General features: G+C 37.7%; 1 protein-coding gene across 16 annotated transcripts in view; it reads right to left on the bottom strand.

Annotated features, from left to right (window-relative positions):
• The window catches only part of LOC135200297 (mucin-2-like), a 307,055-nt gene that overhangs the window by 207,737 nt on the left and 71,975 nt on the right, over positions 1-27,343 (bottom strand). For 5 of the 16 annotated variants that reach the window (XM_064228818.1, XM_064228808.1, XM_064228817.1 and 2 more), the window contains one exon: positions 2,833-2,894. The exons of the other annotated variants lie outside the window; for them this stretch is intronic. The gene's annotated coding sequence lies outside the window, so the exon portion shown is untranslated. The remainder of the gene's footprint in view (positions 1-2,832; positions 2,895-27,343) is intronic. 16 annotated transcript variants of the gene reach the window in all.

Genomic DNA, 27,343 nt, shown 5'->3' on the forward strand with positions numbered 1-27,343 from the left:
CAAAAATATAGCTGTGTGAGAGTTGATGGTTCTTTAAAAATTATCAGTAGCTTTCGAAACCATTGCTAGGTTTATCCTCGGTCAAGTGAAGATGAACCTAGCACAGGGTTTTCGAAAGTTACAGATGTTTTTAAACAACCATCAACTCTCACACCGCTATGTATTACTGTGGATCTGCAACCACTATTATTATTGTTTTTATTTATCTATATTTAGTTATTTATCTATTTTTTTTATTTTTTACTTTTTGTCTATCACAGACGTCCAATTCGACTGGGTGGTATTTATAGTGTGGGGTTCCGGGTTGCATCCGGCCTCCTTAGGAGTCCATCACTTCTCTTACTATGTGCACTGTTTCTAGGGGCACACTCTTCTGCATGAGTCCTGGAGCTACTTCAGCCTCTAGCTTTCCAGATTCCTTTTCAGGGATCTTGGGATCGTGCCTAACGTCCCTATGATTATGGGTACAATTTCCACTGGCATATCCCATGTCCTTTTTAATTCTATTTTTAGGTCTTGATACTTATCCATTTTTTCCCTTTATCTCTCTTCAACTCTGGTGTCCCATGGTATTGCGACATCAATGAGTGATACTTTCTTCTTCAGGCTGGTGCTCATATTACTTATTACAGCAAGGTAGCTGGTGTTTCTTGCACAGGCTCCAGTGGAGGACTTTTGCCACTGAATCATGCCTATTTTTGTAATGGTTCTGTGCAAGTGCCGGACATTCGCTTGCTATTATTATTATTATTATTATTATTATTATTATTATTATTATTATTATTATTAATTATTATTATCATCATCATTACTATTATTATTATTATTATTTTATTCTAAGGGGTCCACAATAATAAGAAATGTTGCGAGTCCGTGTATAATTAAAAAAACTCTTTACAACGGACTCGCAACATTTTTTATTATTGTGAACCCATTAGAATATTATATATACTCTCGCGATAGAGAGTATTTCCCAACATTATTATTATTATTATTATCATTAAGAATATGAACACTACTCGTACGGAACAAGCACAAGGGACATGAACTTGAAATTCCAACTTCTAAAGAATATGGTGTTCATTTGAAAGACATACACAAGGCAATATGGAATACAGAAAGAAGAGATCGCTTATTAGAAAAGCAAAAATGAATTAACATATTAGTGATTTAATGCACAAAAATGTTAGGGAAATATTAAAATAGAAGGGAAATCGTTTTAGAATAGTAATGCGTTGCAACTTCACTTGAACTTTAGAAGTTCCACATGGAAATATGAAAGATAAATTCAGTCTAAGTATAAAATTCACGTTCGTTCGCATGGAACGAATATGCAACACTGGGCAATGGCACCCGACTTAAGTCATTCTCCTTCACAACGGTGTAAATGAGACAATGGGCCATTATTATTATTTACTACTATTAATGGGAGTCAATTTTACGCTGGATGTCTTTTCTTTTCTAAATGTCATATTGCATTGATGGTGATATAAAAACACCCAAGTTTTCCCACCAAAATATATATATATATATTTTTTTACAAGAAGGAACATTATTATTTCTTAGAAGGATTAAAGGCTATTTAATAGGTTAGCTTTCAGGTTCCATTGTCACTTACACTGTAACGATGAAGTAAACTGTAAGTAGGGCGTTCGCATAGCGCTATTTTTTTTTTTTTTTTTTTTTTTTTTTTTTTTTTTTTTTCTTTTTTTGGGGGGGGGGGGGGGGGGGGGGGGGGGGGTTTTTTTTTTTTTTTTTTTTGGGGGGGGGGGGGGGGGGGGGCGGGGGGGGGGGGGGGGGGGGGGGTTTAAAGGCAATTGAAACCAAGATTGCGCACATTACGCGTACTTCCTTTACAGTATTCAAAGACAATTTAACAAATATCCTAATAGCTTTCCTAGACAATCAATTCATAAAACAATTTAAATAAAGACATAAAATAAAAAACAGTACCATTTTCTAAAATAAACATATATTAAAATGAAAAAATCTACCATGTTATTCACAAACTGCACAACTCAATAAATGAACATATAATAGCATCTAGAAAACTTGCGAAAGCTCTTCGTGGTATTCATCAAATATAACCGACCTACTCAGATAACAGACCAGAAGGAAGCGCTCTTCTTCATAAATGACAACACTTGAAATTTAACTACACCACAAGCAATGTCTCATGAAAACTTGTGAACATTTGTTACAAAAATGCCTGTAAATGTTTTTATCTTAGCTGACTGCTCTCTCCAGAGTGGGGTAGGGATAGGGATAGGGACAGGGGTAGGGGTAGGGGTGGGAGATGAGTGGTAATCCGTATAAAGTAACGTCAAGCATTGCTAGGCTGACAGTGATGTCACAGTACTCAAGGTTCTTTACAGTCCCTTTCGGCCCAAGCTGCATTGCTTCCTGCTTTGACTTTTTATCCGTTTTCATTGGTCTCTAACAACTTACCTGTCCAACTTCCTTAGCTTTACTTTCCTCTACTTTACAACTTACCTGTCCAACTTCTTTAACTTTGCCTTACTCTAATTTACAACTTACCTGTCCAACTTCTTTAACTTTTCCATAATCTAATTTTCTCCAGACCAATGGGAAGCTAGAAATGCATCAGTGGCCAATTTAAACGGCTGTTGTTATAATAAACATTACCGAATGTGGAATACATAAAAAGAAACAACAAAATGAAATCTAAAATTAATCGATTCTAATATTCTAAGTGTAAAATGATGAACGATCCTCAAGTCCTTTAACCACCACAAGACGGGGAAAATATACACCGTGGGAACTTTTCCTAATGACAATCTACAAGAAAAACCAGGACTCAATAATAATTACCTTCGTCCTCGGATATTCATTAAATTCAAGGACACCCACAAGGCTGCCGGCACAATGCTCACCTGATAAATAAAGAAAAAATATTAACGTTAAAATTCGCCTGATGAATCAATGCAAAATATTCATGACGAAATTCACTTGGAATGTAATGGGAAAAACATAGAGATAAAAATCTGCATTAATGACAAATTTCAATATCAAAAGTCCCCCCAACCATACTTTGGAATCTAAAACAGAATACGCCATCCACCCTTTCTGTTAAAAATTGTTTTTAAAAAAATTTAAATAAACGTCGAATAAAAAATTTAAAATAAAATTGACGTCACAAGAACAATTGCAGGCACATTTTAGCATCCCTCCGCCAATGTCTTTTCCAAAGCAGTCCTTATTCTCTGTAAGTCGCTAAGTTTCCTTAGGATCGTATTTCTTTTTAGTAGCCAATATTTTTGTTAAAGCACCCAATTTTTTTTCTCGGAAGCTACGATTTTCATCTCACCAACTAAACAAAAATTTTCTCTATAACGGAGCAAAATTCAAGTTTCTCCTCCCGTTCGTTAATATGGCGTCAAATAAGTAGGAACCGGCGCCGCTTCACTTTTGCCACTGGTACTGGCTACTTGGTGCAAAGTCTGGCAGCCAGATGCTAACAGATGCCAGGAGAACGTGTTCGCGTGAAACCGCCTTAACATCAGGTAAGGAATTGACGTGACATCCAGCAACTAAGAATATTTGTTTGATAAAAACTTGACCGATACTTCAACAAAGTGAACGAATATAATCGGCAGTGAATTTAATGCCCAAGTACGTCAACAATTTTTACAGTTAGGAACAAATAATGTTGGATTTAAAAAGGGTCACATTACATTTGAGATGAAAAAATATTTTTTTTATAACAACTGTAGAACATGCGTCATAAATGAGATAGTGGCATTCCCTATGGTCAAAATAAAATGAGATCAATTCTTACTTAAAATTTGCAAGGAAGCAGAATCATATGAATACTCATAATTATAAACCATATTAAAGGATACAACGAAAGAAAACAAAATCAACAAAGATTCGCTTGTTCTCAACCCGCATAACTGAAAGATTTGAATTAAAATTGCATGGCATAATCAAAATATCATATTACTGGCGTCTTCGCTTTTCTTATTATATAAATAAAATAATGAAGTACCTGACAATGAATCCAGGGCTCAGGATCCACCGCTCAACTGCCACATAAAAATAAATCAGGCATTCCTGTTATATTACGCAACTGGTTAATGCGATTCTCGAATTACCAGTACTGAGAGAGAGAGAGAGAGAGAGAGATTCAAATCTGACCACGGTTTCCATCACCCCTGCGCCTGAGATTCCTCGGAAAACCTGGACATTGCAAATGAGGATCAGACCAGCGTAAACAGGCCCCGCAATCAATGGCTGTTCCCAGACTCTTAAAAAGATTCCCCTTCCCCCTGTCATCCCCTATTCCCCCTGATTTCCCTTCCCCCCCTATCATCCCCTATTCCCCATATCCCATCTTCCTCCCTTCAGGTAAACCCAGACTTTCTGCCCTATTATTTTCTCCTAAATTTTCCCAACGCATAGGTCCTCCTCTATTTCGGAAAATCTTTTTTCAGCGAACACGTATCCCTTCTCTCTCTCTTCTCTCTCTCTCTCTCTCTCTCTCTCTCTCTCTCTCTCTCAGGGGATCTTACTCCTTTACTTAATCCATTTGCACTACCCACACGAAATAGCGATAGAATTCTTTCCTTAATCGATAGTTGTACACCACTCACTGTTTCTTATTCTTCATATTTCTGTTATTTACGTAAATATATGCGAATGAAATAAAAAGCCCGGTGAAAAATTTTCTTTTCGAAAACGTTTTGGAAAAAAAATACGAAAAAATTAAATACAATAACATACAAATTCTCAAGGTTCTTTCCACGATTTGAAACACGTGCTTTAGAGTAATACAATTACTTCCAAAAACTAACGATAATGTAATAAGCGAGATCTTGTCAATAAATACATTACAAGATAAACAAAGACATAAATAAGCTGTATATATGTGCATATAATGTACATAGGCCTCAAATATCACCCACCACAAATAAAAAAAACCGTCAATATTCTTATGCAATGAAAAAGCAACAGCTCAAAAATCCCATCAACGGAGCCAAGGACGCTCTTAGCGTGTCTTTAAAAATCCCAATTTTTCAAGAGATATAAACGTTGTTCTTGTGCTGCTTTCTCCCCTCTCTTTTTTATTTTTCTGTAAAAGAAAAATAATGAGACGGCCATTTGTCTGTCCGTCTGCATTTTTTCTGTCCACCCTCAGGTCTTAAAAGCTACTGAGGCTGAACGGCTGCAAATTAGTATATTGATCACCCACCCTCCAATCATCATATATACAAAATTTCAGCTCTCTGCCCTCAATAGTTTTTACTTTATTTAAGGTTAAATCTAGCCATGATTGTGCATCTAGCAACGCTATAGGTGCCAACAACACAGGCCACCACCGGGCCGTGGCTGAAAGTTTCATGGGTCGCGGCTGGGAATTTCATGGGCCGTGGATGAGAGTTTCATAGAGCATTATACGCTGTACAGAAAATTCGAATGCGCTGAAGAGACTTCGGCGCATTTCTTACTTTTTTTAAAATGTCATTTATCAAAAAAATTGTTTCTCGTTTTAGGCTACAGCAGGTAACAGTATCTGATTTCCCGTTTTGTCTGCTTAAAAAAAAAAAAAAAAAAAAAAAATTCTATCGCCACACACCCATGTCACAAGCACAAATCAATAACAATCATTGAAAAAAATTGCCGTACTCAAAATCTCTTTACCAATCACCATTAACGAGACCGAAATCCACAAACATGCACGCAAGTAAACCAAAAAGCTAATCAATCAGAAAGCAGTTGACAACCGACAAGAGAGCTGGAGAAAGACTATCAACTGATACACGTGTCCCTAAATGGTATACATATAATTATTCTGAGAAGAATGCTGTTCTTCATTTATCAACCTCAACAGCGAAAAGGATGAGCGACGCTACTGGTTCAAAAATAACTTTAAAAATTAAATAATGAAGAGAGAGAGAGAGAGAGAGAGAGAGAGAGAGAGAGAGAGAGAGAGAGAGAGAGAGAGTTTAAAACTATGTAACAGCATAACGAACGCATCCGACTTCACTGCGTGACATACTGGAGAATGAAGAAATAAGAAATGCTAGGATGGTAAAGATTACTGATGTGATAAGAGAGTCGAGAATGAGATAGTTCACGCATGTGGTAAGATGAGTGAGGAATACGAAGTAAAGATGATTTGGGTGGAGCCTGCCAGGGGTACAAGTGCAGGAGGGAAGCAAAGGACAAAAGGGAAGCAAAGGATTGGATGGAATGACAAAATGAAGGAGAATTCTCAGAAAACAGGTTAAACGGAGGAAGATGCTTTCGACAGAATAGTTGAAGATGACGCATCAAGTCAACCGACCCCTTAGCATAGGAATAGCGGTGGGGATGAAGAACAACAACACTGTAAGGAACTTGTACCCAGGCACATACAACATGTAATCTTGTTGGACACAACAGAATATCCGAAGTCAGATCACTCGGAATTTAGTTGCGATAAAAAAAACGACAATCGACGAAGAGCCAACCCACAAAGGGAAGCGCTAATCCTACATATTAGATATGTAACTGACGTGGAAACTAGACGCAATAAAAAACCGGAGAAAGGTACGAACGAGCAACTGCATATCTCGCTGAACCCCAAATTTCCAAATAGTATTGTAAATAACACCCAGCCACCATCAAAAGAACACTACACCTGATCCTCTGGCCAACAAGTTGGTGATCGGGATTTGGGTAAGTGGCCAATCAAGTAGCCCGTCCGCCTCTGTCGAAGGTGGAACAGGTGAAGGAGCTTTCTGATTGGCTGGGAAAACACGGACCAACCAGTCAGACTCACTTCTACCTAGTATCAATTCAGATATATATAATGAATAATCCTCGAAGTGCTCTGCCAATATCCTGACCAGACTTGCAAAAGCCGGTAACCATTATTGTACCCTCGCCTCCGTTTGTTTCTTTCCTTGGATATCAGAAAATAGTTCTTATAATAATGAGATAAGAGTGAGATAACATCTTCAAATTATCGAGGCAAATCGAACCAATTCCAAGTCATGTTTTCACGATTAAAAGAACGTAAATTCATACACATTCATATGCAAATGTATGAGGCAGCTGATCCAGAGATAAAACGTGAAGTGAATAGATCTCCTAACTTTAAATTGAAAAAAAAAAAGTCCCAAAGGATCGTTTGCAGTAGTAACTCTGGCTACTGCCACGACTAAGAGTGACTAATCCAGAAATGTACAATATGCAAATAAAAATAAACAGCAAGCGACACTGATTACTGCAAAGAAAACGCCAGGTCTATCTGCTGATACATGGGAAATGGAGTATTTCTTTTTATAGCCATTAGTACTTACCGAAAAACAATGGAAAAATGTACCTGACATAAAAAAAAAGTAACTACTGAACAAGCAAAATGTGAACAAAATACACATATATATACTAAATATGTCAAATAAAACAAATTTACAAAATGTATCAAATGAACATAATGTTCCCGGGGTGCTTTTTGCCCAGTGGCTCATTTCGTCCGATGGATAATACATTTGTTCCACTGTGTTCCTCGGCAGAGACCACTGCCTTTAAAACGGCCACAGGAAAAACTCCAAGAAAATCAAATCTAACGGAAGCCAATTTATTCCATTAATGGATCTGTATGGGATCATTTGGTACAGAAATCCTAAAAAATATCCTAAATGCCCTGGGCTAATACTTCATCGTAATAATTACTGGATATATGATCAAGAACACAAGATGTAATTGCTGGGCTTGCATACTCCGGTAATTTTCGACAAAAGCCTTATATGCGCCATTTAACTTTTCATGGCTATACAACATCACATGGATGGATACCAACTAAATCATATGCACTAAAACACAATCCGAGGTTATTTTAAAAACAGAATCCAATCATTTAAATGATTTTCTGGCACAGCGTGAAATAAATAAAAAATTTGGGCGTTACTTTGGAACTTGCGTTTTTCCACACTATTGACATCAAGCCTGTTGCTAATTTCGAAGCTCTGGCTTTGAAACTCTACAAGATAAATTCATGACTTATGTTCGAAGAAGATTATGAATAACAGCAATATCAGTACTAGTCATTTTCATCACCATTAATCAAATAGATAAAAGAAAAAATATCCACTTATACCCATCACCTTCCTATTTTCAAATATGAAGTCATTACATCATTTCCCGCTTAACATAAACTATGCAAACCTTTCCCAACTCATAATTGATCCACCAACAACTATCAGTCACCATTAACTGTACATAAACCTTGAGAATTCATTTCATAAAGTAAATTCACACTACAAATGGGCACTATTGCAAGAGGATATACAGCGACGATTACCATAAAGTACCACAACACAGACCGGGAGAAATTAATATGCAAGTAGGGATGATGGAGAGATAACGCAGAGTCCGAAGCAAGGGAAGCAAGTATGGATGCTCAGTGTATTTGTTTGCAAACAACTACGCAGCTGAGAGAGAGAGAATTATTTACTGAATAAAATCAGATTTGATAAAAAGGTCTAAATTGATAGGGTGAGAGAGAGAGAGAGAGAGAGAGAGAGAGAGAGAGAGAGAGAGAGAGAGAGAGAGAGAATTATTTACAGAATAAAATCAGATTTGATAAAAAGGTCTAAATTTCAAAATTGAGGAGGAGAGAGAGAGAGAGAGAGAGAGAGAGAGAGAGAGAGAGAGAGAGAGAGAGATTATTTACTGAATAACATCACATTCGATAAAAAGGTCTGAATTGATAGGAGAGAGAGAGAGAGAGAGAGAGAGAGAGAGAGAGAGAGAGAGAGAGAGACTCATTAGCAGGGAAAATAACTGAGATCAGAGTACACTCCAAAAGGAAGATTCATGAGAGACGGTACAATAAAGGAGGCGATGAGGATTTATCGAGAACGAAAAGGAGCGCAATGGAAGATAAACAAACCATTATTCCGAAAGCGGAGCTCAATGATGACGGAAGAGCGGAAAAACCTGAAGAACAAAGCTTAATTCCTTTCATTTTAGTGGTTGTAAAGCGGCCCCCCCCCCCCGGGAATGATTTGCGGTGGGGTTCCTGGGTGGCAGGTAAGATGTTAACTGGGACACGGCGCTTCGGCGAGAATAATCTAAAGCAAAAATAAACTGGTGCATACAAAGTCCTTCATCGGTACGGTATCAATGACAATCGTATATTTTTAGATCAATAAACTTGGATTATAAATCTTTCACTGCACTGGACTAATCATTAAAAGATTGACGTTGAGCCAAATGCTGAGCGGAAATAAAACCCACATAAATTATATCTCCCAAAGGAAACCATATTTCCCCAAAATATTCTTAGAATTTGGCTGTTATCAACACGTTTTAAAGAGCGCAAAAACAACATTGTACCGCGGCAATGAAAAGCCAAATTAACTAAACTAACTTATCTAAATCCATTCTTCAAACGCAAGTCGCTTAGGAAACTTCCTGTTTCTAACATTTATCAAGATTTCTACACTAAATGTATCTATATACCTTGGCCGTGCTTTGACACAAGGCTTGTGTGATAACTGAATAAAGGTATACTTGGACCTTCATTCTATAAGAAAATATTTATTCATTAATCTGTATACCAAGTCTAAAGGCCAACCTTTTTCTATAAAAGTTTATCTAAGTTAAGGTAGCTCCGTTAAGAACAAAATATTAAAACACACACTACCCACCGCTCTAGAAGCAGCATAGGTTACCCGGTGATCAGAATTTAACGTAGGGTAACTTTTTATCAACGTCGCTGCGTATATTATAAGGAATATTTCCATTTGATGGACCGAAGTGCCAAACATGAAAATATAAATCGATTTTCATGTATGGACATCCACTGGAAAAGGAAGAAAGGGGGGGGGGGGGGGAAGGGGGGGGGGGGGCGAGGTATGATCACTTATATAAAAGTGAAAACATTTAACAACAGCAGAGGAAAACGCGAAATGCAAAGAGCATTTATATTACAAAAACAAGACGCACGAGTAAAAGAAGCCACTGTTTGCATCAGACAAACGCAATTGCATAAAAAAAAAAAAAAAAAAAAAGCGTCAGCTGCAAAGTTAGCGCAGAGGGCTGACACTACAAAAACACCGAAAGATACAAGAGAGTTGCGCGCTCGGAGTGATTCAAATGACAGATTGTTTACTATTTCTCAGGTGCAATAACATTCCCAGAAGCAAGAGATGCTTCAAGGAAGCGATCCCAGTGGCTGAGCAGAAAACAATATCAGGAGGAGAACGAAGGCTTGGTAGATTTGTCCGACTTCCCCCTAAGTAGCGTTCTCGAGTGTGCCATTGATAGATGACGCATTGTGTGTGTGATCTTCATAAATTACGTCTATTGCATTAATGAAAAATAACGATTGTTCTTGTTTGCTCTCATAAATAACGCTTTGGGCATCACTTTTAATTCGGCATTTTGCATCTGTAATAAATGAAACAACACTGCCTTTCCTAATATTAACGATTTTGCAGAACATGCGGATCAATATATTTGTTTTTTATATCTCAGTAAAGTAACTTGTAATTTCGCAAGCCAGGCACATAAGTATGCGACGTACGATTAATGCACGCCCAACGTACTATTACTATTATTTTTCCTTTGAAAAAGCAAACAAGAGTGGAACCTTCAGGAAACTGCTACACTACAAAGACCAATGAAAAAGCGATTCAGTAAAGGACAAAGCACATTCATTCGCCATTCCACAGCAACCAGACTTAGCGAGAGACGGGACATAAATATGAATGATGAATCCGTTCTGTAAATCCTGCCTCGATACTCGCGTATCCCACTACCAGACCAGGTAGTCAAACAAATCCTATGCTTTTTTCTTTTTTTTTTATCCCTTCCCTTCAGCACTAATAACTAACTAACGGGGCTGAGACGTAAAGCCGAGTTAAAGCCACCACGCACATCTCTTTATGTTTATCCTCCGCTCGATGCTGAAAACACCAATATATTACATGAGGTGTGCGTCCCTCCATGTGTCCCTGCCAGGTGGATTCAGGTAGGAAGAAATAAAAAGGGATAAAATAAATACGAAAATTAAAAGGCGAGGAGGAGGAGGAGGAGGAGGAGGAGGAGGAACGCCGTGCAACATAAGTGAAACACTTGGAAATCATGAAACATGCCTTCTGGGGAGCGTGCTGGGGACGATGAAGAAAATTTAAGAAATGAGAGAAAAATAGAAGCGACAATAATCAGACGAGGAGAGGAGGAGGAGGAGGAGGAGGAGGAGGAGGGAGGAGGAGAGAGTAGGGAATGGGGGACATGAACAAGAAGAGCGGATGGAAATCAAGGAACACTGCCTTCTGAGGAGTGTTTTGAGGACAAAACAAGAATGAAAAAGAAAGAGGGGACTAAAGCTAGAAAAAATAAAAATAAGATGAGGAGGGGGAAGGAAAGAAATAGCAAGGTAAATGGGGGAGGGGGGGATTGGCATGAACACACAAAGACACAAATTAAACAATTGAAAACTACATGCACTCGCCTTTTAAAGGAGCGTTTAGTATACTACAGCTCATAGGTACTTATCTAAATAACATCTACAGAATCTTGTTGACATTTGAAATCTCTGACCTCGCATTAAAAAGAATACATATTTACATAAATTCATACGTACATACATACATAAACACATATACACACATTATAATTGCTTTATTACACATCTTGAGATAAAGAAAATAACTGCAAATATTACACCCTGTCCCTATTAAAAAAAGCAAAGGAATGGGACTGGCAAGACTGTCCGAGTTAGATTCATATAGCTCCAGATTTAGAAAACGAATTTTCAAGCCGTTCACAGATTCTGTAAGACAAATATATAATCAAGAGGTCAGAATCCCAATGGTTCATTAATCTCTACTCCACAAGGTGTGCGGTCAAGTCGATAATCTCAGTAGGATCGAATGTTTGTTTGTTTGTTTGTATGGTGTTTTTACGTTGCATGGATCCAGTGGTTATTCAGCAACGGGACCAATGGCTTTAAGTGACTTCCGAACCACGTCGAGAGTGAACTTATATCACCAAAAATACCCATATCCTACCCCTCAATGGGATGTCCGAGAATCGAACTCGCGGGCACCGAGGTAGCAGGTCAAGGCCATACCGATCACGCCACTGAGGCGCTCAGTAATATTGAATATTGTTCTTGTACCTCTTCAAACAAAAAATCTTAAGAAAAGTCTTAACAAAGAAGTTAGAAAGTTTACGATTATCTGATTAAGCGCAAACAAAATATCAGTCGGTATCTTCAGTGACATCAAAAATGAAATATTGTTTGGGATGGAAAATTAGGAAAACGATTAAACCTACAAACCGTCTGTTTGTACCATGTCGCAATTTAACCATTACACCATGAAAACTTCTGAAGAATGAGGGGAGAAAGAGACTTTTCAAACTGATTGCTTGAATCAACAGTAAGAGAGAGAGAGAGAGAGAGAGAGAGAGAGAGAGAGAGAGAGAGAGAGAGAGAGAGAGAGAGAGAGAGAGAGAATCGGTATATATAAGACTAAGACTGCGAATGAAGCATAAAACTTTCCATCCGATCAACTAAAATAGGGTCATTCATACCTAACTAACTGAATAACGATCCTCCAAGCAATACTACATTCAAGAATGTTAGCAGATCTCCATAATGCCAACACGAGAAACAAGATTTAAATTCTATGCCACTAAATAAACATTTCAAATGATGACGTCATGGAACTGATGTACTTTTTCAGCCTACGTGATGAATTCATGTCGATATACAACTATTTGAAAGTGCCACACGAATTTGCCTAAGTTTTTCTGGTTTGTGTTGCGGTTTATACATACGTATGATGAGGTGTAAAAATACATGAAAGCTCTTGGTTCAAGTCATTTCATTTCACCCTTCTCCTGGCTGTATGCATATATGATCATCACACGTGTACAGTGATTTGTTGCAATACGTAGGTAGTCTAGTATGTATGTATGTGGTGTATATATATATATATATATATATATATTATATGTATGTACTGTACATATACATATAAATACATATGTGTATGTAAACATATATACATATGCACATACGTAAATACCTATCTATAGTATATAATATATATACATATACAATATACATGAACATATATATATATATAAACATACACATATATTTACTCTTCGTTATAGTGCGGTTTTGGAGCTTTGCTACACAACATGTATCTACATTTTGAATAATTTAGATATGAGGCTTTCTAAAACCTATATTCTATAAATATCTTTCTGCAAACATTGTACCCGATATCTTCTAAGCCGAAATTCAAAAAATTATGCAGAGGCTCCGTGTTGCACAGAAAGCAGAGTTCAATACATAAAAGATAAGAGCAACTTTACAATCTAAGTACGAAAGACAATAAAATAGCAGGTACTTGATCATGTGACACACCTGAAATCACCATAATCGCCCCACTGGGCTATTTACTGAAAGTTCTCTGAACTCAACTAGGGCAGTGCGTAAGGGTTCAATGGCATCCGTCACCATCAATCTTACTTATTCTTACTGTGGGTATACCACTTTGAAAATCACAGAGAGAGAGAGAGAGAGAGAGAGAGAGAGAGAGAGAGAGAGAGAGAGAGAGAGAGAGAGACTATACTTAAAGCGAATATATGAATATATAGTATGTAGCTATATATATATATATATATATATATATATATATATTTATATATATATATATATTTTATTTATATTTTCACCAAAGGTACTTTCGTGAGGGGGGGGGGGCAAAGGCGTTGGAGGCGAGGCGATAATCTCACACACCACACACACACCACACACACACACATATATATATATATATATATATATATATATTATATATCTATATATATATATATATATGTGTGTGTGTGCTGACAATTGTTGGCATACAAATACACCTTACCATATTTACGAGAATTCCGACCACACACGCCAGCTGATATCCATATATATCCCAGACTGAATGAAAGCGATAAAGGGATGGGAATAAAATGCAAGCAAGCAGTCTACCTTAATTTAAAAAAAAAACAAGCAAAAACTTTCCGCAAGTGCGTGTGATATACTTCAGAAATCGGAGCAAATATGCAGCAAACCCGCATGCATTCAAATTCACCCGGCATACAGACTTGAATCCCGGCAAAGCCAAGAAGACGGGTGAGAATGCAACGATCATCAACAAAGTCATCTCATGCAAAAACAGAAGGAAAAACACTAGGAGAAGAGGTGGGTGGGTGGGGGGGGGGGGGCGTGAGAAGGCATTCAGAAGGGGAAATGGGAAGAGGATGGGGAAGGAAAGGAAGAAGGAGAGAAGGGGTAAGGGACAAAGGCCTCGGGGAGACGTGGAGGATTGAAGCGTGGAGGTAAGTGGGATGGGATGGGTAGAAGGAGAGGAAGTAGGTGAGGGGAGAAGGGGGAGGGGGAGGAGGAGGAGGAGGGAATCACGCCACTTTCTTGAAATCATTTACCTGGGAGATACAACCTTCATTTAAATAGGATTTAATGAATTCCGACTGTCAAGCAGCAGGTGCAAAGAGAAGAGCGATGGAACCCATTGATATTTCCAAGCCACCAGACATTTCGGTGATGTATGTGCGATCCTCTCATCTCCAAATGAGGAAAGGTACGAGAGAGAGAGAGAGAGAGAGAGAGAGAGAGAGAGAGAGAGAGAGCAAATGTGTAAGATTTGTGCATGTGTATGTAAGCCTTACAGTCATACATCTGTACGAACAATACGCGCCAAAATGTCTTATTCACAATTTATGCAATTTTCTTGAGATTCTGAGATGACCTTCTTACCTGACATACACAGAAGCTATATTTCTTTATCCTCCTCTTCCTCCTTCGCTTATCCTTTGCTGTTACAATCTCGTTAAATTTTTCTCATCAAGGAAAAGATAAAATCTTTCACGCGAATAATTAGAGAATATGACTTGACGTTTCCATAAGTGCTACATATGCATTCTGCTCTTAATTGACGTAGGAATACCAAATACCGTAAATTTGTGTCAGTGTCTGAATGGCTTGAAGGGATATCAAGTGACGAGAAAAAAAAAAAAAAAACTTAAGCATTATGGCGACTAAACGCACGTCTATTTTCATGATAATATCTATAACACAAGAGATGGAGTCTAGCGCTACAATTTTTGGCATAGACGGAATTAAGTTGGGATCATATATTTATCAACTTCAATATATGAGGCTATTTAAATGCAATATGGTTTTTTTTAAAGATGACCCCAAACACCATCTCTGTGATATCTTAGATATATTTTTTATTCATTTTTTCTTTCTAGGACGAACTGAACTTAATTCTGAACGGTAAATACTCTCCATATTATAGACGATAGGCTATAAAATACTCCAATCCGCTAGCGAATTACTATATGAGTAATAGAACAGAATAGAATATAGAATTTTAAAATACAGAATTTAGGCCAAAGGCCAAGGGCTGGGACCTATTAGGTCATTCAGCGCTGATACTGAAGGTAAAAAGGTTTGAAAGGTGTAACAGGCGGAAAACCTCGAAGATGCACAATTTGAAAATTGTTAGAAGAGGGTGGAAAATAAGCTGAAAGATAGAGAATATGAACGTAGGTACAGCAAAAGGAATAAAAGTGGTTACAAACTAAAGATGAACGTGGCATTGAGTGATGGATGTTTCAAGGGATATTTTATCTGCAAATCCTCAAACTTTCTTGTTCGTAACAGGAACTGCGGACCTGCAATTCCTTTGTTTGCAACAACGAATTCATGTGTAGAATTTAAAGTTGCATTTCCCGTTATACAACAGGCGGATTTATTTGCTCCCAATCAGAATGCCGAGTTTCTTGTGGCTTCTTCCGTGTCCACTCTCCAAAGCTGGGAGAATGCGCCAGTCTTCTTGAGTTTACCATACCAAACACTTTGACAGAATCTTCTGAGAGGAGTAATGAGCGCAATCTTATCGGCGACGACATCGTGCAAACATTTAAGTGCTGCATTATCGTAGCAACAAAGGGACTAAGAGTAGCCGTGCAAACAGACTTTTGGCCGTGATCTTCATTGCGTGAAAAGGAAAAAAATCAAGGAAAAAAATTAATCAAAGGAGATTAAACGCAATTGAGGGGGATATTAAAACTTCTTAGCTAACCTTATCAACACTATATATATATATTATATTATATATATTATATATTATATATATATATATATAGTATATATATATATATATATATATATACATATATATTATATATATATATATATATATATATATATCTATATATATATATAGATGTATGTGTGCAAATTCACCAAGAGGAATTTTCCCCTTTTAGAAAGGTGTAATACCAGAATGGTACAGCCTTCTGGTTTCTCAGCAAGGCCTGAGAGAGAGAGAGAGAGAGAGAGAGAGAGAGAGAGAGAGAGAGAGAGAGAGAGAGAGAGAGAGTGTGTGTGTGTGTGTAACGTCAGGAGCTTGAAGATGATGAATTCACGACTAGAAAACCAAACAAAGACGAGCGACACATACAAACAACGCAAGCCGACCGAAATCTTTTTGCAAAAGGCCAAACAAACAAACACAGTCCATTAAACAACGCGAAAACAACTCATAACAACAGTTTCACACAAGGGCGAATGGCCCGCAAGCATCTGACAAATGACCAGAGGCATTCTTCTTGGGCTTGATGAACGGGGCGGTTCTTGGGCATCATGAACGGGGATATTCTACTTGGGCACCGTGCATTCTACGATAATCGCACGAGGTGAAGATTTAATCGCGAGGTTGAAAAGATGACAAATTGCACACAAAAACGTAGTTTACTAGGGAAAATATAAAGGATATATAGGTACGAAAAAAAAAAATGTTGAAGAAAATTCACAACACTATTTTCACAACACTACGAAGAAAAATCGTAACACTACAAACCGACGATACCAATAAAATATTATAGACGTTCCCAATGCCAAAGGAAATAAGAGGAACATTAAAAAAACATAAAATTATACTACACGAGTTATGAATCTACTTACTCATAACACATAAGCTACAAAGGTCAAAGGAAAAACATCGTATTTCCAACAAAAGAAAGTTGGACATACTAAGAATATGAAAAACTGACGCTGCGAAAAAAAAATGCGGATATTAAAAAAACAAAATAAGTTGTTCTTTAGAACAACAGACATAAGCAACATTGATCATACTGGAACATTAGTAAGGAACCAACAGTTGCTCATGTGTCATGGCAACAGATCGAAATCTGAAGGAAACAGAAAAATGAAAACTGGCTTTCTCTCCCCAACATGACAAGCGATGATAATTATTCTTGAAGCTTTCCCCTTTTGCTTTTTGTCACACGAAATGTCAGGTGAATATATGAAATGGGAGAAAACTACTCTTCTTGACAAAGAGGGACAGAATTTAGTGGGGAATAAGACACTGCATGATGGGAGGGGGAGTGGGGGGAGTGGTGGGGGGGAGGCGCGGCGGCGGCAGTGAGAGATCGTCCTAGGAGTTTCGCACAAAACATTTAAACCAATTTTATTAATATTATTATAGGTACACACACACACACACACACACACACACACACACACACACATATATATATATATATATATATATATATATTAGATATATATATATATATATATATGTGTGTGTGTGTGTGTGTGTGAAACACTGGTAAGTATGAAACTGACAATACTTCCTAGGTAATATAGGTGGTGATTGCAGAAATCTTACTTCAGATCGAGAGGAGAGAGAGCAGACCCGAGAGTGAGAGAAGAGAGAGAGAGAGAGAGAGAGATTGTGTCATCCAGTGAGCACGAGCATATGATGGGTGGTCCGACAGTATACCTGCCATGATAAATATTCTCATCCGTGCGTGTGAATCACCCGTTGAGTTTATAGGAGAGACAGAGTGCGGAGGGAAATGACACGAGGCGACAACATACAACAATATGCTTTTTTCTGATCTCTCTCTCTCTCTCTCTCTCTTCTCTCTCTCTCTCTCTCCTTCGATGAAGGTGTACACACCTTCCCAGTCTTGAAACACTGTACAACTCCAATATATTCTCATCTCTCTCTCTCTCTCTCTCTCTCTCTCTCTCTCTCTCTCTCTCTCTTAAGGAAGTAGATTTCTGCAATCTTCACCTATGTCCATGTTAATTGGGTACCATAGTTAGTTTACGACAGCAATTGTTATTTTGTTAACATTCCATTACCTCTAATCCCAGGAAGCGAGTTCCTCTAGGAAAAATGCAAGTATATTAGATTATATTATAAAAAAAAGTATTATGAAAATTTGACATCAATGCTTTTCCTTATTCTGTGTAACCTGTCACCCTTTAAAAGGCAGGTTACATATGAGCATGCATAAAACAAAAGAGGGAAGTCTATTTTTAAAAGCATCTTGTAGCAGCGATATAATCAAATGGGTGTAATAACGGACTACCGATAAATGAGCCAAAACAGTAATGTATCATTATTCTTTTACGAAAATAAACCAGCCATCTGGAATTACGCAAAGAAATGAGAGCTACTCCGTCAATTTCATTTGCAACAAATCTTTTATTTCACATGACCCGAAAAGCTCTGATTCTCTGTATCTGTGGGCACACGGGCAGTGATGCGAAAAAGGATATAAAACAGAAAAAGATATAAAACAAAAACACTATCGATTAAACGTCTTCCGTCACCTTTTTTCGTTACTGGTGCTTCATCTTCCCGCATCACTTTTTTCTCAATGACATTTCTGCTATGCTGAAGATTTTTTTTTCTTACAGTTTTCGACATCTATAATGGATTTTAAACGGCCTTGTATACAGTGGCTATTAATTTCTTTTAGCCTGAAGCAAATGAAAGATCACTGCGGTGTCGAACATATCCTAAAGACCGAATATATACACATACACATCTGGTCACCGCCCATGACCACTCTATTCAAACCAGCTGAGCAGGAACCGGGAAAATCCCCGCGTCTCACCCATAGTAACAAAGGAGTTATGAGATACATCCTAAGCAGCAAGGTTCCAGCGTAGCTCATCGAACTGGATAGCGGTTACAAACCATTGGCAAGAAATCTACTTTAGTTAAATAAAATAGGACAGAATATTGAATTTAGGCCAAAGGCCAGGCGCTGGGACATATGAGGTCATTTAGCGCTGAAAGTTTAAGTGACAGTAAGAAGGTTAGAAAGGTGTAAATGAAAGAAAGCCTCGCAATTGCACTAAGCAAAAATTGTTACAGAGGGTGGAAAATCAGACGGAAGAAAGAATATGAACGGAGGTACAGTCAAAGGGAATGAAATAGGTTGAGGCTAGGGGCTGTAGGTTCGCTGCAAAGACACTTAAGTCATGCCTACAGTGCATCACGTGAGGTCCACTGACGGCACCGTCCCCCTACGAGTACATTAGTTTATGTATCGAAAAATATCATAACTGACACGAGAAGTTCGAAGTGGTGGGCTCAACGCAAAACACTGCAAATAGAATACGTCGTTATGCGAAGCAGTGCTCAAATTTCTGCTACTCTCCACAATATATCATAAATTACATTGAATGTCATTACAGCTTTCACTAATTTAATGGTTTTCCCAGTGCCAGAATTATTGGAAAAAAAATTTTTCCCAAAACTTGGGTGAAGAATTTACGATACTGGTACGTTTTTGTTTCTCTCCATCCCTGCTTTCGTTAACGAATTATACATACAACATAAAAATAAATCATTACAAAGTGTACACTTCTCTTCTTCACGTTACTAAAGCCCATAAATCACTTGCCATAAGACGGCTTTTAAACTTTACTACTACATCAGCAACTACTACTACTACTACTAATTACAAACTTTATTTCCTCCTTGTCGAAATGCACTGCCAATTATGGTAACATAATGCCACATGGATAGCTGAGTGCACTTCCAAATCATACAAATAAGAATAACTTCAGTCACCTTATGCGTTCGCTTTTTCCAATTCATGGCAAAACTTAAAGAAACCTTAGAGCCATTATTTACTATAAACAAGAACATTACATAAGGACATGTGATACGTTGACACACCTCAACAACAAATTTTGTAAAGTGTTTAAAAACTCAGAATGACCAACGGAAGCTGAAAATTAAGAAAGAAAACAAAACTGAAGAACCTTACTAGCCTATTCTCAATATCCCCACTACTGTTTGTCATTCTAAATTATTTTCACAAAACGTGTCAATAGAAGATGCTATTCGACTAATAATAAAAACCTAAACGTTTACTAGAACGTAAATTAGGTATTCGTCCACTTTGAGTAAGCTAACGTTCCTTGCCGGTCAAAACGTTTTTAATAACTTACGTGTCGTTTTGAATAACTTACGATGCGACACTTGCTGTACGTTAAAGCACTGTCTGAATAAGCTTCAAGTAATTCCTTGACGATATCGTCTGTTATTCGCCATTCACAAAGAAGCTCATACGTATGGAGTACAAATATTTCCTCTACACCCATTAATTTTTATTATACAGACAGACGATTTTGTAACTGTTCAACATATAAATACATAAAATAAAATAAATAAAAAAAACACTGGACAAAAGGTGTAATTTACTGTTTACCTTGTCTGTCGGCCACTTACTTGTGGGAAACAGGTTAGTGCCTGGACTGAGGATGTAATGTTTGTTTTTAAATATTTCATCCGATCTTTCGATTGAAACGACAGCAAATAAGGCCTCAAACGACTAAAATCCGTTCAAAACAACAGAACTTGTGATAGGAAAACTCAAAATAAGATACAAGACGACTCAAAATAGGGTTTGAACGAATTTAAAACAGTCTGAATCGATGCAGCTCAAAGTACGATCTGGAATGAGTGAAATCACAGGCACAAGACTCTTCGTCAAGGGCGTAAAACAAACTCAAGAGAAACGAATGATTAAATATTGAAAACCAGAAGGAAACGAAGAGGTTAAACGTCACGGGACATTTACAGGTACAGGACTTCCATCTCCGTCAAATACCTAGAGACTTCTTTAGCATAATCACACGTAATGCTCCTCAGCCAACAAATGACGCAATACACAAAACAAGGCGAAAAGACCTTACGGAAAGGCAAACACACAAATCCCGAAGAACATTCGCCAACCCGAAACGTAACGTACACAAGACAGAAACAATAAGCTCATTCTTCATTACCCGTGAAGATGCGTCTTCAAAAAAAACTCCATTAAGCCAACACTTTCTAGTACATATGATTTCACGTAAACACAAACGACGAGACTTTTGTTTAGCAGAAAAAACGACCTTCATCAATAAGAAACTAAACAGATAGCAGAAAAAATAATGTGATGAACTACAAAGAGAAATCTTACAGTATCTCGAGGGAGAACAAAGAGGGGAAAAAGAAGCGCGAAAAGTGGGAGGAGGAGAACTGGTCAAAAGTGGGCGAGGGAAAATGCAGGTGTGGTCAGGTGTGTGGGCGTAGGTATGGGCAACGGAGCCAAGAGCAGGTGTGGGCGTGAATTCGCACAGGTTGACTCACGGCCATCACTAGCTCCTCCTGGCACTGAGGGCAAGGTCGTCTGCTGGCCCCCTCACCCACCCCCCCCCCCAACCCCTAACCCCTCCGTCTCCAGCATCTTTCCCTCCCTCCTTCTCTCTCTCTCTCTCACTCTCCCTCGCCCCCTGACTCTATTCTCTTCCTGCCTGCCTGCTTGCTTGCTTGCGCCTTTCTAAAATGTTCCAACCCATTTTCAAAACTTGCTTTTGTATTATGTAATTCTTTTTTAAAGAAGGATTCCGTCAATACCTGAAGTGCAATATCCACGACAAAAAAATACTAATATAAAAAAGTATAACATAACTCTCTCCAAGATTCGACATTAACAATTAATTATACTTGCTGTTCTTATTTCTAGGAAAAAAAATCTTAATTTGATGAATAATGCAATTCGCAAGAAAACTGAACGCATGGCATTCGAACCTATGTTTTGCGCGGACTATTAAGAGCATTAATTAAGAAGCACAGTATCGTATTCCTACTGAGTAACTCAAGAGCTATAAAATTCTTAACTGATAAAACCTTGACCTCCCTCGTTTACAGAAAGGAAGTAAACTTAAAAATGTACATAAAATGTGAGAGAGAGAGAGAGAGAGAGAGAGAGAGAGAGAGAGAGAGAGAGAGAGAGAGAGAGAGAGAGAGAGAGAGAGAGACTACATAACAGGTGGAATCACAATCAACATTCTTTACTCGAGACTAGCGTCTAAAATTTCTCTTTCTGAAATAACAGCGATACGTCATTAACTGCTCCAAATAACTTTCTGGAATTTTGATTATTGTCTCTTATCTTAACTCCTGTCATTGTTTGATGGTACAATAAAAACACAGCTTTGCAGGTTATTAGTCTTTAAGACTGTTCGATGTGAATGAATGTGCCATTCTGAGTCATAATAAACATACCTCGTTCGTCATGTCAAAATATTGTATAATCAATGATTTTACACTTTTACTGCAAAACAGTTCATAACCAAACTAGTACAACATTTTATTATCTCACTTTAGCCTATTTCAGAATATCCTATTAAGTCCAGCAACACATTTCCCAATTTTCCAATTATAAATTTTAAAACAAAACAGCTTGTTTATTTTTCAAAATCCTTCTCTATACTATACACCGCACAAATCCTTGCTTCTTTCACTTCCGATTGAACTGGTTTTATCTCTCTTAATCGGCATGTTTACCCCCAAATACCTTCGCAAATCTTACCATCACAACCGTGAATACCCACCTCGCTTCATCACGGTAACTTGAGAAAATGCCACCTCATCACTCATATTTTGCACGATGTAAAATAACTAATAAGCTCAAGCCAATCATTTCAGTGCAAGAAGTCGAGAATCAATGATCCTCATAGCAAAGACGCAAAAACATGAAGCCAAGGCATGAAACTCTTGAATGGCGAACTGCGGTGAAGAGACAAATCAAATACATACCAAGAACTTAATAAATCTGTATACTGTTCTTATACTAAGTGTCGTCTACCTTCCTTGTGAATCTTCACCTTCAATTTCAAAAGTTCTGCTTTCCAAAGCCGCTAAGAGGTTCCTTAATCCTATATACATTACCCAGAACAAGAACTCAAACTACCACCAAAGCAGCAAATACATTTTAGATCACAGCATATTTTAATGTGCATATAAAAAATTCAAAGTACAATAGAAGATGAGGTTGTCCAACAATATCATCAGAAAGGTTTCAAGATTGTAACGCCTTTTAATTCCACCTTTAATTCTCTGTGTGTGGAACTAGACAGCCGCTGAGTCCAGTTAACCAGAGTTAAAGTGTCTAGCAAGCAAATGACCAAACAACAAATATACACCAGTTAAAATGTTGACCATTCGATATGCCAAGCAAAACACCCGTTTGTAACCACAAATTTAACCAATTGATAAACTTACCAGCAAACCAACAGGAAAACACAAACCAACCTCCGAACCCCTAAACCAAATCAACATGACATAACAGAAACTGCTGTACCAATCCAACGATGAACCAACCACATCAAACTGAGACGATCAACCACCTCAAGAAGTAAATCAACCAAATGAGTCATCCAAACTCTGCGGTTACAATGCAACAAGTGAAAACATACAACCAATATGCTTTCCGGGAGGTGTTAAAAGTCTCTTTATAGTATCTTACTGCATGGGATAGGTGGGTGTTTACCTAACGGGATTACAAACCAGGAGTTTGTTTACACGGCGGCTCGACGTGATGTCACGCTTACGTCACAGCCCGTGTGCGCCTCTCGGAACAATGCAGTTAAAATGATTCTCCTGCAGCAGTAGTTGCAAGGATTCCCGTTCACCAACGAGACTACCGTGTTCCGCACAACGGTGAAAATGAAATATACTAATGGAGAAATTCTACATACACAACAGACACGTATTCATAACAACACAAGCCGAATCTTGTCACTGTTGTTCATCTGAGTAGACGTTAGAAATAAAATATAGAATCCAGGCCACAGATGATAGAATACAACAGGATATATAATTGAGGCCAAAGGACATGCACTGCGACCTATGAGGCCATTCAGTGCTGAAAGGGAAATTGATAGTAAGGTGCGAAAGGTACAACTGGAGGAAAGCCTCGCAGTTGAGCTAGGATACAACTGTTAGAGAATGTGGAAGTCAGATGGAAGAAAGAGAAAATGGACGGGAGGTACAGTGAATCGAAGAGGTTGCAGCTAGGGGCCGAAGGAACGCTGCAAAGACCCTTCAGAGTAGAAATTGAAAGAGTAAACTCTTGATGAATCATCATCATCATCACCATCATCCTCACTATCATCTCCACTTCAGACGTCGCCAATCAATTCAAACGCAACATCGTTGCAACAAGCTGCCAAAGATCCATGCATTGCGAAGTTACAACTTAGATACCTAAAAACTTTCAAGTCACGAGCGCGGTGAATTTCTTGGCTCGAGATTAATCGATGCCGACCGACTACTAAGGAGTCAAGATGACCTTTACTGATGGACACTGGGGACGAGCAGAAGATACGCAGGAAGGAGGACTGGGGACGCCAAAGATACGCATTTAAATATTCTCCCGGTCTAGAAAACAAAGGAAAACTAAAGATATGAAAAAACTTTCTTTTTTTCCTTTTTCTTTCAAAATAAAATATATTTTCTTATCTCATTAAAGCAGAAGAAATTGCGTGCATATTCTTGTCTTGATGATTTTCCGAACCAGAAAAAATGCAAATAACACTGCATCCTGATTTCTGTGTAAAGTAAAATTATTATAAATCTTTACTGGTTTTACTGCAATATAAACGAAATATATAAAAACCAGCGGACAAATATATTCTAATTTTTTCAGCTTCTCTCACGAAAAATACAAATCTTTGGAGGAGTAAACGTTTAAAACATCCAAAAACATTTGGACAATTTATACAGTACATCAATAAATAAAACACATCTTTAATGTCTGACGTATGGAATAAGTACATTCTAGTCCGTTTCAAGCACACACTGCAACTCTACTGTACAATACGAGTGAAGATCGTCGAGAGAGAGAGAGAGAAGAGAGAGATTCTATAATTGGCAACTACCAACTTCAAGCAAAGTTATATAGACTTCTCCAAGTCAATTTATACAGACATCTTCACAACCCACAAAGTACAATAATAAAAAACTACATGAGGTAATCAACTTTCTACAATAATAAAAAACTATATGAGGTAATCAACTTTCTACTATAAAAGGTTTTGTCTGCTCGGTGTTCCCCCCACGGTTCTCAAGCCGAGGCAAGAAGGGGGGTTTGATACAAAGGGGGTTTTGGGTCCAAGCTTCGACGAGGTAGGCAGAAGTTGTCTCTAAAAGAGTTCTTCTATGATGTCAACCAAGGTCTAGACGTTGATGTCACCTCCTATCATCAGCACGCGTACTCAAGGTAACTGCTCTCTCTCTCTCTCTCTCTCTCTCTCTCTCTCTCTCTCTCTCTCTCTCTCTCGTGGAACATTAGAAAACAATATTCTAGGTTGTTAATGAACTGAAGAGGTGACTGAGAGCGTGCGTGACAGGAATCAAAATTCCCGCCTTCATACAATTTCACTCCGGAATGTGGAATTTTCTGCCTCTCTCCTTACTACTATCATTATCATTATTCGAAGTAACCACAAAACCAGTTGGAAAAATCAAAGAGGCTTTGGAACTTGTCCAAGAAAGGATAGGACATATGAGTAACCTTAATTACAGACAAAAATTTAAATATAAAACAAGTGTTGGAGTACAGATAAAAAAATTTGTAAATGAAAACTATGATTTGCTTTGATAAATCTTACCTAAATTTCATTCTACTTTTGTCTCTACCTCTGTTCTTTCTTCATCATATATTTTTTGAAGCTGTGGAAATTTAATATGCATCGGCTTTTTGACATGGCATTAGTAATTTTGTTTGTATGGTGTTTTTGCGTTGCATGGAATCAGTGGTTATTCAGCAACGGACCAACGGCTTTACGTGACTTCCGAACCACGTCGAGAGTGAACATCTATCACCAGAAATACACATCTATACCACCTCAAGGGAATGCCCGAGAATCGAACTCGCGGCGGCCGAGGTGGCTCGCCAGCACCATACCGACCACGCCACTGAGGCGCTATGGTATTGGTAATACGCTGTACAGAAAACTCGATTGCGCCGAAGAAATTTTGGTGCATTTTCTACTTGTTTTACTATCACTACCAATGCCACTATCCATGAGACGCAGCCCATGAAACTTGCAGTCACGGCACGGTGGTGACTTGTCTGTAGGTCGCCCTACGCAAGATCATGGCTAAATTTAACCGTAAATAAAATAAAAACTACTGAGGCTAGAGAGCTGCTATTTGGTGTGTTTGATGATTGGCGGGTGGATGATCAACATACCAATTTGCAGCCCTCTAGCCTCAGTAGTTTTTAAGACCCGAGGGCGGACAGAAAAAGTGCAGACGGACAGATAAAGCCATCTCAATAGTTTTCTTTTACAGAAAACTGAAAAAATTTTCAAAAATTTAAAAATATTTAAAAATTGGAAGAAATTGAAGCATTCTTAAGTGTTCGTGACGATAAGCATGAAACTCATTTTCGTAAAATGCAAGCACACGAGCTTCCTTAAAAACTATACGTGGAAGGCAATGAAATAGTTCCAGTATGTGAGAACATGTCCGTCTCAAGCAGGTTTCTCGCTTCATCAAGGACATAAACCCATCTCTACCTTAGCTTCGTTTTCTTTCTTTTTTCCTTTAGTCTAGGACAAACAAGGTCACACAGTTGCCCGTTCTGATTTTTTTAAATGGCGTCATGGTGGCTATGGATACTGATATCTGAGCTCCTCCCCCTCCAAAAAAAAGGGGGGGGGGACACATACGTGTATACTAAAAAATAAATACATGGAAGATAGAAAGAGCTAAAAAAAAAAAAAAAAGGGACACGTCCAGAATAAAATTAAAACTTTGGCAATGAAAATCCCTGAGAAACACTGGAGAACGTATGAATGAAAAATAAAGAACAATATACGAATAACATAAAACTGACAGAGCCACAGATAGAATAAATATCCACAATTCTTAATTGATAATGGACAATAAAACGGATGGTATCAAACTGATAACAATAGAGAAAAAAAACGGAACCCAAGGCAAAGAAAAAATTGCAAACCTAAATTTGAATATATACATACATACATACATATATATATATATATATATATATATATATATATATATATATAGATATAATAGTATATATATATATATATATATCATAGATATATATATATATGATATATATATATATATATAGATAGATATATATATATATATATATCTATATATATATATATATATAT

Source organism: Macrobrachium nipponense, chromosome 26 (genome assembly GCF_015104395.2).
Source record: "Macrobrachium nipponense isolate FS-2020 chromosome 26, ASM1510439v2, whole genome shotgun sequence".
Taxonomy (NCBI): domain Eukaryota; kingdom Metazoa; phylum Arthropoda; class Malacostraca; order Decapoda; family Palaemonidae; genus Macrobrachium; species Macrobrachium nipponense.